The sequence below is a fragment of the Saimiri boliviensis genome, chromosome 3 (genome assembly GCF_048565385.1).
Source record: "Saimiri boliviensis isolate mSaiBol1 chromosome 3, mSaiBol1.pri, whole genome shotgun sequence".
Taxonomy (NCBI): domain Eukaryota; kingdom Metazoa; phylum Chordata; class Mammalia; order Primates; family Cebidae; genus Saimiri; species Saimiri boliviensis.
The window spans coordinates 124,713,762-124,723,819 of record NC_133451.1 but is presented as its reverse complement, the minus strand read 5'-3'; the positions used below and the strand labels follow the sequence as shown (position 1 = coordinate 124,723,819).

General features: G+C 39.6%; 1 pseudogene; it reads right to left on the bottom strand.

Moving 5' to 3' along the window:
• Nucleotides 1-4,185: 4,185 nt before the first annotated feature.
• On the bottom strand, nt 4,186-5,020 carry LOC141583929 (adapter SH3BGRL pseudogene; annotated as a pseudogene).
• Nucleotides 5,021-10,058: the final 5,038 nt, after the last annotated feature.

Below are 10,058 nucleotides of genomic sequence, written 5' to 3'. Positions count from 1 at the left end.
CTTGAGCCACCGCGCCCGGCTAAATGTATGATCTTGAAGAGATATTACGACTCTCATGTGTATTGCAACACGGCACAGTACCTAAGATGTACGAACAATCTAATTTTCCATTGAAGATGAATGGATAAAGAAAATGTGACAGATCCAGCCTTAAAATAGAAGAAAACTGTGAAATATGTGAGAACATGGAGGAACCTTAAGGTCATTACAATAAGAGCAATAAAGACAGTCACAGAAAAAAGAAATACTGTACGTTTCCACTCGTATGGGATGTCTAAAAGAGTTAAATTCATAAAATCTGAGGGGAATGGTGTTTGCCAAGGGTTGGGAGTAGTAGAAATGGAAAGTTACGAATCAACAAGCATTCCATTTTAGATAAACAAGATAAGTAATCTCTACAGACCTGCTGTAGAACATTGTACTTATGAGCAAGTATAGGATATTATACACTTGAAGCCTAGTTGAGTGGGTAGGTCTCATGATAAGTGTTGTTATGAAAAATGTAATTTAAAAATGCATATGTGTCACATTTCACCATAATATTACATACAATAGTAAAAAACTTGTAAATTTTTTTAACAGTCCAACAACTGAAGTAATTCACTGTACATCCACACTTAGAATATTACACAAACTGTATAATCTCTTCTGCACACTCTCAGACTAGCATTGTAGAGAACAAAATCTTTCTTTCTTTTTTTTTTTTTTTTTGAGACAGAATCTCCCTCTGTTGCCCTGGCTGGAGTGAAGTGGTGTGATCTTGGCTCACTGCAACCTCTGCCTCTCAGGTTCAAGCAATTCTCCCACCTCAGCCTCCTGAGTAGCTGGAATTACAGGTGCTTGCCACCACGACTGGCTAATTTTTGTATTTTTATTAGAGACAGGGTCTCACCATGTTGGTCAGGCTGCTCTCAAACTCCTGCCCTCAGGTGATCCATTTGCCTTGACTTCCCAAGTGCTGGGATTATAGGCCTGAGCCACCACACCCAACTGAAGCAAAATCTTTCTAATCACCACTACAAGTTCAGGAGGTCCTCAAGACCACCTTCAGTTTAATAATTCACGATAAAAGCTTACAAAATTCTGCAAACTTGATATATCATGATTTAAGTTGTTTTGGCTACCATAACAAGACACCATCATTGGGTGGCCTAAAAACAGACATTTGTTTCTCCATATTATGGACACTAGGAAGTCCAAGATCAATGTGCCAGCAAGATAGGTTTCACTCTGATGCCTTTTCTCTCTTACTTGTGTGCACAGAAAGAGCTCAGGTCTCTCTTCCTCTTCTGATAAGGCCACTAATCCCATCATGGGGACCCCACCCTCATGAACATCTAAACCTAACAACCTCCACAAAGGCACCACCTTCATATTTTTTCACTGTGCAAAATATAAAGGTGGCACCGTTGAGAAGTCATTAAGTTCAGATTAGGGCTTAAACACATGAATTTTGTATTTAAGAATGTAAAGAAAATTTGAATTTAAGAAAATATAGAATGAAAAAAATTTTTTTTGAAGGTAAGAATGTAAGCCCTAAGAATGAGGCCTTAAACGTATGAATTTTCAAAAATACATAATTTTGGGGTGACACATTATTTGGTGCCTGTCACCATGCCTGGCTAATTTTTGTATTTTTAGTAGAGATGGGATTTCACCATAACAACTCATGAATACAGTTTAATAGAAGAAAAGAACACATTGAAATAAGCAACAGGGAAGAATTCTTGGAAGATAGAGAAATAGGAAAACCAAGAATCATTTTTCCCTACTTAGACATCAGTTGCACTAACAAAATCTCACTGATAAAACTGTTTTGGAACTCCGGAGTATTGTGTGTGTGTGTGTGTGTGTGTGTGTGTGAGACGGGGGCTCCCTCTGTCACCCCGATTGAGTGCAGTGACCCTATCTCAGCTAATTGCTACCTCCACTTACCAGGTTCAAGCAATTCTCCTGCCTCAGCCTGCAGAGTAGCTGGTTTTACAGGCATGCACCACCACACCCAACTAATTTTTGTTTGTATTTTCAGTAGAAACATGATTTCACCATGTTGACCAGACTGTCTTGAACACCTGACCTTGTGATCCTCCAGCTTCAGCCCCTCGAAGTGCTGGGATTACAGGCATGAGACTCCACGCCTGGCCTTTGCAGTCTTTTTAAGGCTTGCAAATTCCAGGGGAAGTCTTGGAGGATAAATTGCCATTAACGTCAGTCAATTTTAGCTTTTATCTTAGCATCAGCTATGCATGGAAATAATGAGGAAAAAAAAAAAAAAAAAAACAAAGGCTACACAGCCTTTAGAAACCAAACAGTAAAATGACAAAAGTAAATCCCCTCTTATCAGTTATTATTTTAAATGTAAATGGCTTAAATTCTTTCTTCAAAGGCAGATTGGCAGAATTAAGTCTAAAATGATTCTCATATATATGGTCTAAAGAGAAATTCACTTTAAATCCAAAGACACAAACAGGTTGAAAGTGAATGAATGAAAAAGGTATTCCATGGAAACAGAAGCCAAAAGAGAGCAGTGGTCATCAGACAAAATACACATTACATCAAAAAGGCATTTACAAACCAAGTAACAAATGATCGGGCTGGGTGCATTGGCTCACACCTCTGATCTCAGCCTTTGAGAGGATGAGGTGGGTGGATCACAAGGTCAGGAGTTTGAGACCAGCTTGGCCAACATGGAGAAATCCCATCTCCACTAAAAATACAAAAATTGACTGGGTGTGGTGGTGGGCACCTGAAATTCCAGCTACTTAAGAGGCTAAGGCAAGGTGGGAGAATCTCCTGAACCCGGAAGTTAGAGGTTGCAATGAGACGAGCTGATACCATTTCACTCCAGCCTGGGCAACAAGAATGAAACTGTCTCAAACACAAAAAAGATCCAAATTGATGAACACTGACAAAATAGAAGAGATAAATATACAAATAACAGTTGAAAACATTATTAATAATAAATATTGAGATAGAATTTTGTTCTTGTTGCCCAGGCTAGAGTGTAGTGGCCTAATCTTCATTCAATGCAACCTCTACGTTCTGGGCTGAAGTGATTCTCCAGCCTCAGCCTCCAAAGTACCTGTGATTACAGGCACCTGCCACCATGCCTAACTGATGTTTGTATTTTTAGAAGAGATGGAGTTTTGCCATGTTGGCCAGGCTGGCCTCAAACTCCTGACCTCAGGTGACCTGTCTGCCTTGGCCTCCCAAATTGCTGGGATTATACGCATGAGCCATCTCACCTGACCACTTCCCTGTCTTCAGAGAAAAACAGAAAAAAAAAAAATTTTTTTTTTCTTGCAACCCCAGCTGTTGCAAAAAAAAAAAAAAAAAAAACTTTTTCAAATGAATGTATAGATAGCAGGTATATATTAACAAAATATATCTTTTTTATATTTTGTACACTACATTTACCATGTGTGAGCCTATTCAAAGTGCTTTAACTCATGAAAATTCATTTAGACCTCATACATCTAAAACGTAAGTTAAACTGTTATTGCCCCATCCCTCCTTTTATTTACCAAAAAAGATAACTGCTGAGGTCACACAGATGGAAGAGGACAGAGCATGGGTTTGAACCCCTGGAAGCCTGGTTCTAAAGTGAAGCGTTCACCACCACGCTTTACTTTCTTTCTCTAACCTGCAGAAGTACACAGGCACACATAGGTACACACACACATATACACATACATACATATTTCATACTACCTGCAAAAAGTCTGTCACGTGTCCTTGCAGACCTTTATGTATATACACATATTGACATGAAGAAGGAGAGTGATCTGCTAAATCCAGATGGAACAGACACAGAGTACAGCTACAAAGCATCTTAGAATGTGACAGGCATGAAAAATATTCCTTGGCTGATGATTGATACACTTGGCACAGTCTCAGTGGATGAGTATGGCTGAAAGCCAGATTGCTTCTGAACTCTTCTCACAGGGAAGAAGAAAATTCTTAAGAGCAACTGCTCCAGAAAAATAATTAAATTACATCTCTTCAGGTTAATTAGCATCTAGCAGGTGGACCATATCCTGTTAAATTATGCTGTACCCAGTGAGGCATAGTCAGCCTTGCAGGATTCAGTGTCATATTGAGGGGGTTCCTATATTAAGTATTTATGTATTTATTTATTTATTTATTTACTTGGGACCTCCAGAGATCACCCACCTCGGCCACTAAAATTAATGAGGCAACGTAGGAGTAAGAGACAGGTTATTTTTCTCTCCCCTCCCCACCTTTTAACATAGGGCCAGAGATACACTTAAGCTGCCATAAAAATGGCAAAAAAGGAGGGAAGGATATTTTCTCTGTAAAAATCATTGGTGTACACAGGACGTTTTGGCAGGTAACAGCACTATGTCTATGATGTCTACTTATTCATATAATTTTATGTTAATATCCCATTCTCCTCACCATAATGCTCAAATTTTAATTTTGTATTCATTTTGAATGTTTGCATGTGAAAACACCAACTAATCTATTATTTCAACATTAAGCTTATTTATTTTGAAGCAAAGCTAATTCCGCTATTTTATAAAAGCAGTGGAGACTCATTTATCAGGACGCTTAAAGCACAGTGCTTAAGGTTCATGCTTGCTGCTTTGCTTGCACTTCTGCTTCCTTTGAACCAGGTGGGGCTGTCAGGCCTAAGAAGGCATACACTGCATTATTTTCTCTGGCTTCAAAGAAGGCATCATAGTCACCTCGGTACTGGCTTTCATTGAAAATCTGAGGCGGCAGGGGGTACCCTGTGGCTGGTCGACTATTTTCAGGTACATTTTCTCTCATCCACTTCCGATTCTCTTCGTTGACTGCAATATCTTTTTCTTCGAATCCTATTTTGTTGGCTTCTAGGAAAACAAGCACATCCTGCTGTTTCTTCCTAATCGCCGTAGAGCCAGAGGAAGATGCGATATACACACGGATCACCATCCTGGGAACAGCGGCTGCGGTTGTTTGGGTCCTGAAAAGGGCTGTGGAGCAGCTGCAGCAATGGCTGGAATCCAGCTAGGGGCTGAACCTGAATTTAACTCTTTTAGACATCCCATACGAGTGGAAACGTACAGTATTTCTTTTTTCTGTGACTGTCTTTATTGCTCTTATTGTAATGACCTTAAGGTTCCTCCATGTTCTCACATATTTCACAGTTTTCTTCTATTTTAAGGCTGGATCTGTCACATTTTCTTTATCCATTCATCTTCAATGGAAAATTAGATTGTTCGTACATCTTAGGTACTGTGCCGTGTTGCAATACACATGAGAGTCCTAATATCTCTTCAAGATCATACATTTAGCCGGGTGAGGTGGCTCAAGCCTGTAATCGCAGCACTTTGGGAGGCTGAGGCGGGTGGATCACGAGGTCAGGAGATTGATACCATCCTGGTCAACACGGTGAAACCCCATCTCTACTAAAAATACAAAAAATTAGCTGGGCATGGTGGCGCGTGCCTGTAATCCCAGCTACTCAGGAGGCTGAGGCAGGAGAATTGCCTGAACCCAGGAGGCGGAGGTTGCGGTGAGCCGAGATCGTGCCATTGCACTCCAGCCTGGGTAACAAGAAGTTTCGAAACTCCGTCTCAAAAAAAAAAAAAAAAAAAAAAAAAAAAAATCATAAATTTAATTCCTTTGAATACATATTCAGAAATGAGATTGCTAGACTATATGGTAATTGATAGCAGCTGGACCATTTTTCTTTCCCATTGAAAGTGTGCAAGGATTAAAATGTTTTCATATTATTACCAACACTTGTTGTTTTATGTTTTTTATTTGATAGTAGCCATCCTGACAAGTGTGAGGTATTATCTGACATTGTTTTGATACGCATGTTCCTGATGATTAGTGATTTTTAGCTTCTTTCATATGCCTGTTGGTCATGTGTATATTTTCGTTTGGTCAAAATGTCTATTAAAGTATTTTGCCCATTTGTAATTGTGATTTTAGGTTGTTGTTTTACTTAAACTACCAAGTTTTAGAAATGTGTTAATACATATTTTGGATATTACACGCTTTTTAAGACATATGGTTTTCAAGTATTTTCTTTGAATTCATAGATTGAATTTTCACTCTGCTGTTTTTTCCTTTGTTGTGTAGAAATGATTTAGTTTCAGGTAGTCCCAGTTGTTTATTTGTGTTTTCATTGCCTGTGTTTCTCCCTCGCCCCCGGAGATGGAGTTTCGCTCTTGTTACCCAGGCCGGAGTGCAATGGCGCAATCTCGGCTCACGGCAACCTCCACCTCCTGGGTTCAGGCAATTCTCCTGCCTCAGCCTCCTGAGTAGCTGGGATTACAGGCATGTGCCACCATGCCCAGCTAATTTTTTGTATTTTTAGTAGAGACGGGGTTTCACCATGTTGACCGGGATGGTCTCAATCTCTTGACCTCGTGATCCACCCGCCTCGGCCTCCCAAAGTGCTGGGATTACAGGCGTGAGCCACTGCGCCCAGCTCATTACCTGTGTTTTTATCATTAAAATTATTGTCGAAACCAATATCATGAAGCTTTTCACCTTTGCCTTCTCTGGTAGGAGTTTTACAGTCTTGGGTCTTATATTTAAAGTGTTTAATCCATTTTGAGTAAATGTGTATGTAGTATAAGACAAGGGCTCAATTTCAAGCTTTTGCATGCGGATATCCTGTTTTCTCAACACCATTTATTGAAGACACAAACCTTTCCCAATTATGTAGTCACCACACCCTTGTCAAAAATCAGTTGAATATATGTGCATGAACTTATTTCTTCTAGGTTGACTATAATGTTTTATTGATCAATATGTCTGCCTGTGGCCGGGCGCGGTGGCTCAAGCCTGTAATCCCAGCACTTTGGGAGGCCGAGGCGGGTGGATCATGAGGTCAAGAGATCGAGACCATCCTGGTCAACATGGTGAAACCTCGTCTCTACTAAAAATACAAAAAATTAGCTGGGCATGGTGGCGCATGCCTGTAATTCCAGCTACTCAGGAGGCTGAGGCAGGAGAATTGCCTGAACCCAGGAGGCAGAGGTTGCGGTGAGCCGAGATCGCGCCATTGCACTCCAGCCTGGGTAACAAGAGCGAAACTCTGTCTCAAAAAAAAAAAAAAATGTCTGCCTGTATTCCAGTCCCATAATGTTTTGATTACTGTGGTTTTGTCTTATATTGTCACATCTGGGATTGTGATACCTCCAGCTTTGTTTTTTTCTGTTTCAAGACTGACTTGGTTATTTACAGTTTTTGTGGTTAGTTCCATGAAAATTTTGAGGGTTTTTTCTATTTTTGTAAAACTGCTATTAGGATTTTGATAGAAATTGCACTGAATCTGTATTACTTTGGGTAGTATGGACATTTTTTTTTTTTTTTTTTTTTTTGAGACTGAATTTCGCTCTCGTTACCCAGGCTGGAGTGCAATGGCGCGATCTCGGCTCACCGCAACCTCCGCCTCCTGGGTTCAGGCAATTCTCCTGCCTAGGCCTCCTGAGTAGCTGGGATTACAGGCACGTGCCACCATGCCCAGCTAATTTTTTGTATTTTTAGTAGAGACGGGGTTTCACCATGTTGACCAGGATGGTCTCGATCTCTTGACCTTGTGATCCACTCGCCTCGGCCTCCCGAAGTGCTGGGATTACAGGCTTGAGCCACCGCGCCCGGCCTGGTATGGACATTTTAACAAGAGTATTTCTTCCAATCCATCAAGATGGAATGTCTTCCCACTTTTTTGTGTTCCTTGTGTAATTTTTTTAATCAATATTTTGTAGTTTTCATTTTACAAATGTTACACCTCCTTAAGTTTATTTCTAAATATTTTATTTGTTTTGATACTTATATAAATGGAATTGTTTTTCTTTTTTTTTTTTTTTTTTTTTTTTTTTTTTTTTTTTTTTTTGAGACGGCGTTTCGCTCTTGTTACCGAGGCTAGAGTGCAATGGCACGATCTCGGCTCACCGCAGCCTCCGCCTCCTGGGTTCAGGCAATTCTCCTGTCTCAGCCTCCTGAGTAGCTGGGATTACAGGCATGTGTCACCATGCCCAGCTAATTTTTTGTATTTTTAGTAGAGACGGGGTTTCACTGTGTTGACCGGGTTGGTCTCGATCTCTTGACCTCGTGATCCACCCGCCTCCGCCTCCCAAAGTGCCGGGATTACAGGCTTGAGCCACCGCGCCCGGCCTATGGAATTGTTTTTCTAATTTTCTTTTCAGATAGTTGGTTGTATATAGAAATGCTACTAATTTTTGTATGTTGATAATGTGCCCTCAACATGACTGAATTTATTTATTAGTTCTAATAGACTTCTTAAAATATCTTCAGAGTTCTTTAATATATAATATAATCATCAAATGAGGACAATTTTTCTACTTTCTTTCTGATTTGCATGCCTTTTGCTACTTTTGTCATGCTTAATTGCACTGATTAGACCTTCCAGTACTATACAGAGCAGCAGTGGTGAATGGGCATTCTTGTCTTCCTTGGAGTCTTAGAGAAAAGTTTTCAATTTCCCATGAAAAGTGTGTTGAATTTTGTCAGATGATGATTCTTCATTCACTGAGATGATCTTTTTTTTTTTTTTTTTACTCTATGAAAACAATGTATCACATGAGTTGTCATATGTTGAATTACCTTGGGAATAAATCCCACTAAATCACAGCAGATGGTCCTTTTAATACGGTGTTAGATTTGGTTCCATAGTAATTTGTTGAGGATTTCTGCATCTGTATGTTTCAGGAATATTGGCCTGTTTTTTGATGCCTTTGTCTTGATTTGTTATAAGGGCAGCACTGACTTCATAAAAGGACTTTGAATGTGTTGCCCTCTCTTCAATTAAAAAAAAAAAAAATTTTTTTTTTTTTGTTATGGAGCCTGGCTCTGTCTCACAGGCTGGAGTGCAAAGGCACAATCTTTGCTCACTGCAACCTCCGCCTCCCGGGTTCAAGCAATTCTCCTGCCTCAGCCTCCCTTGTACCTGGGACTAAAGGCACCTGCCACCGCACCCAGCTAATTTTTTTAAATTTTTAGTAGAGAAGCATGTTACCATCCTGGACAGACTGGTCTCAAACTCCTGACCTGATGAGCCACCTGCCTCGGCCTCCCAAAGTGCTGGGAGTACAGGTGTGAGCCACTGTGCCTGACTTCTCTTAAATTTTTTAAAAGACTGAGAAGGTTCCTGCTGACAAGTGGAGGTTAAAAAAAAAGTTAAAAAATAAAAACATGTTTTAGGGGACTCCTTCATAACAATGAAAAAAAAGAAAAAATAAAAATTAGAAAAGATTCAGAAAGATTGCAATTAATGATTCTTTAAATATTAGGCAAAATTCACCAGTGAAGACTTGTTTCTGTCTTTGTGGGGTGGTAATTTTGAGTACGGATTTCATTTCCGTCCTAGTTTTAGAACTGTTCAGACCTTCTATTTCTTTATGATTTTGTCTCAGTAAGGTTGTATGTTTGTAGGACCTTACCTATTTCCTCTTGCTTGTCCAGTTTCCTTGGAGTATAATTTTATACGAGTTTCTTATAATCCATTTTATTTATAGTTTATAAGAAACTCGTATAAAATTATGTGAGTAATCGACATCAGCTGTAATATCGCCTATTATTTCTTATTATATTTATTTGCATGCTTTCTTTTTTCTTCGTTAGTCAAGGGTTTTCATCAATTTTATCTTTTCAAAAAACCAAATCTTAGTTTCTTTTTTCTCTATTCCTTTTCTATTTCCTATTTTATTTGTTTCTCTTGTAATCTGTTATTTTCTCCCTTCTGCTAACTTTGAGCTTAGTTGCTTTTTTCTAGTTCCTTACCATATATAGTAGTTGCTTACTTAAAACCTTTTTGGTTTGTTGTTGTTATTGTTGTTGTTGTTGTTGTTGTTGTTGTTGTTGTTGTTGTTTGGAGACCGGGTTTCGCCCTCTTGGCCAGGATGGTTCCAGTCTCTTGACCTCTTGATTCACCCGCCTCCGTTTCGCAAAGTGTTGGGATTACAGGCGTGAGCCACCGCGCCAGGCCTGTCGTTGTTGTTTTTAATGTAGATGTTATCGCTGTCAACATCCCTCTTATAATCCCACAGGTCACCTGTGCGGAGCAATCCCAG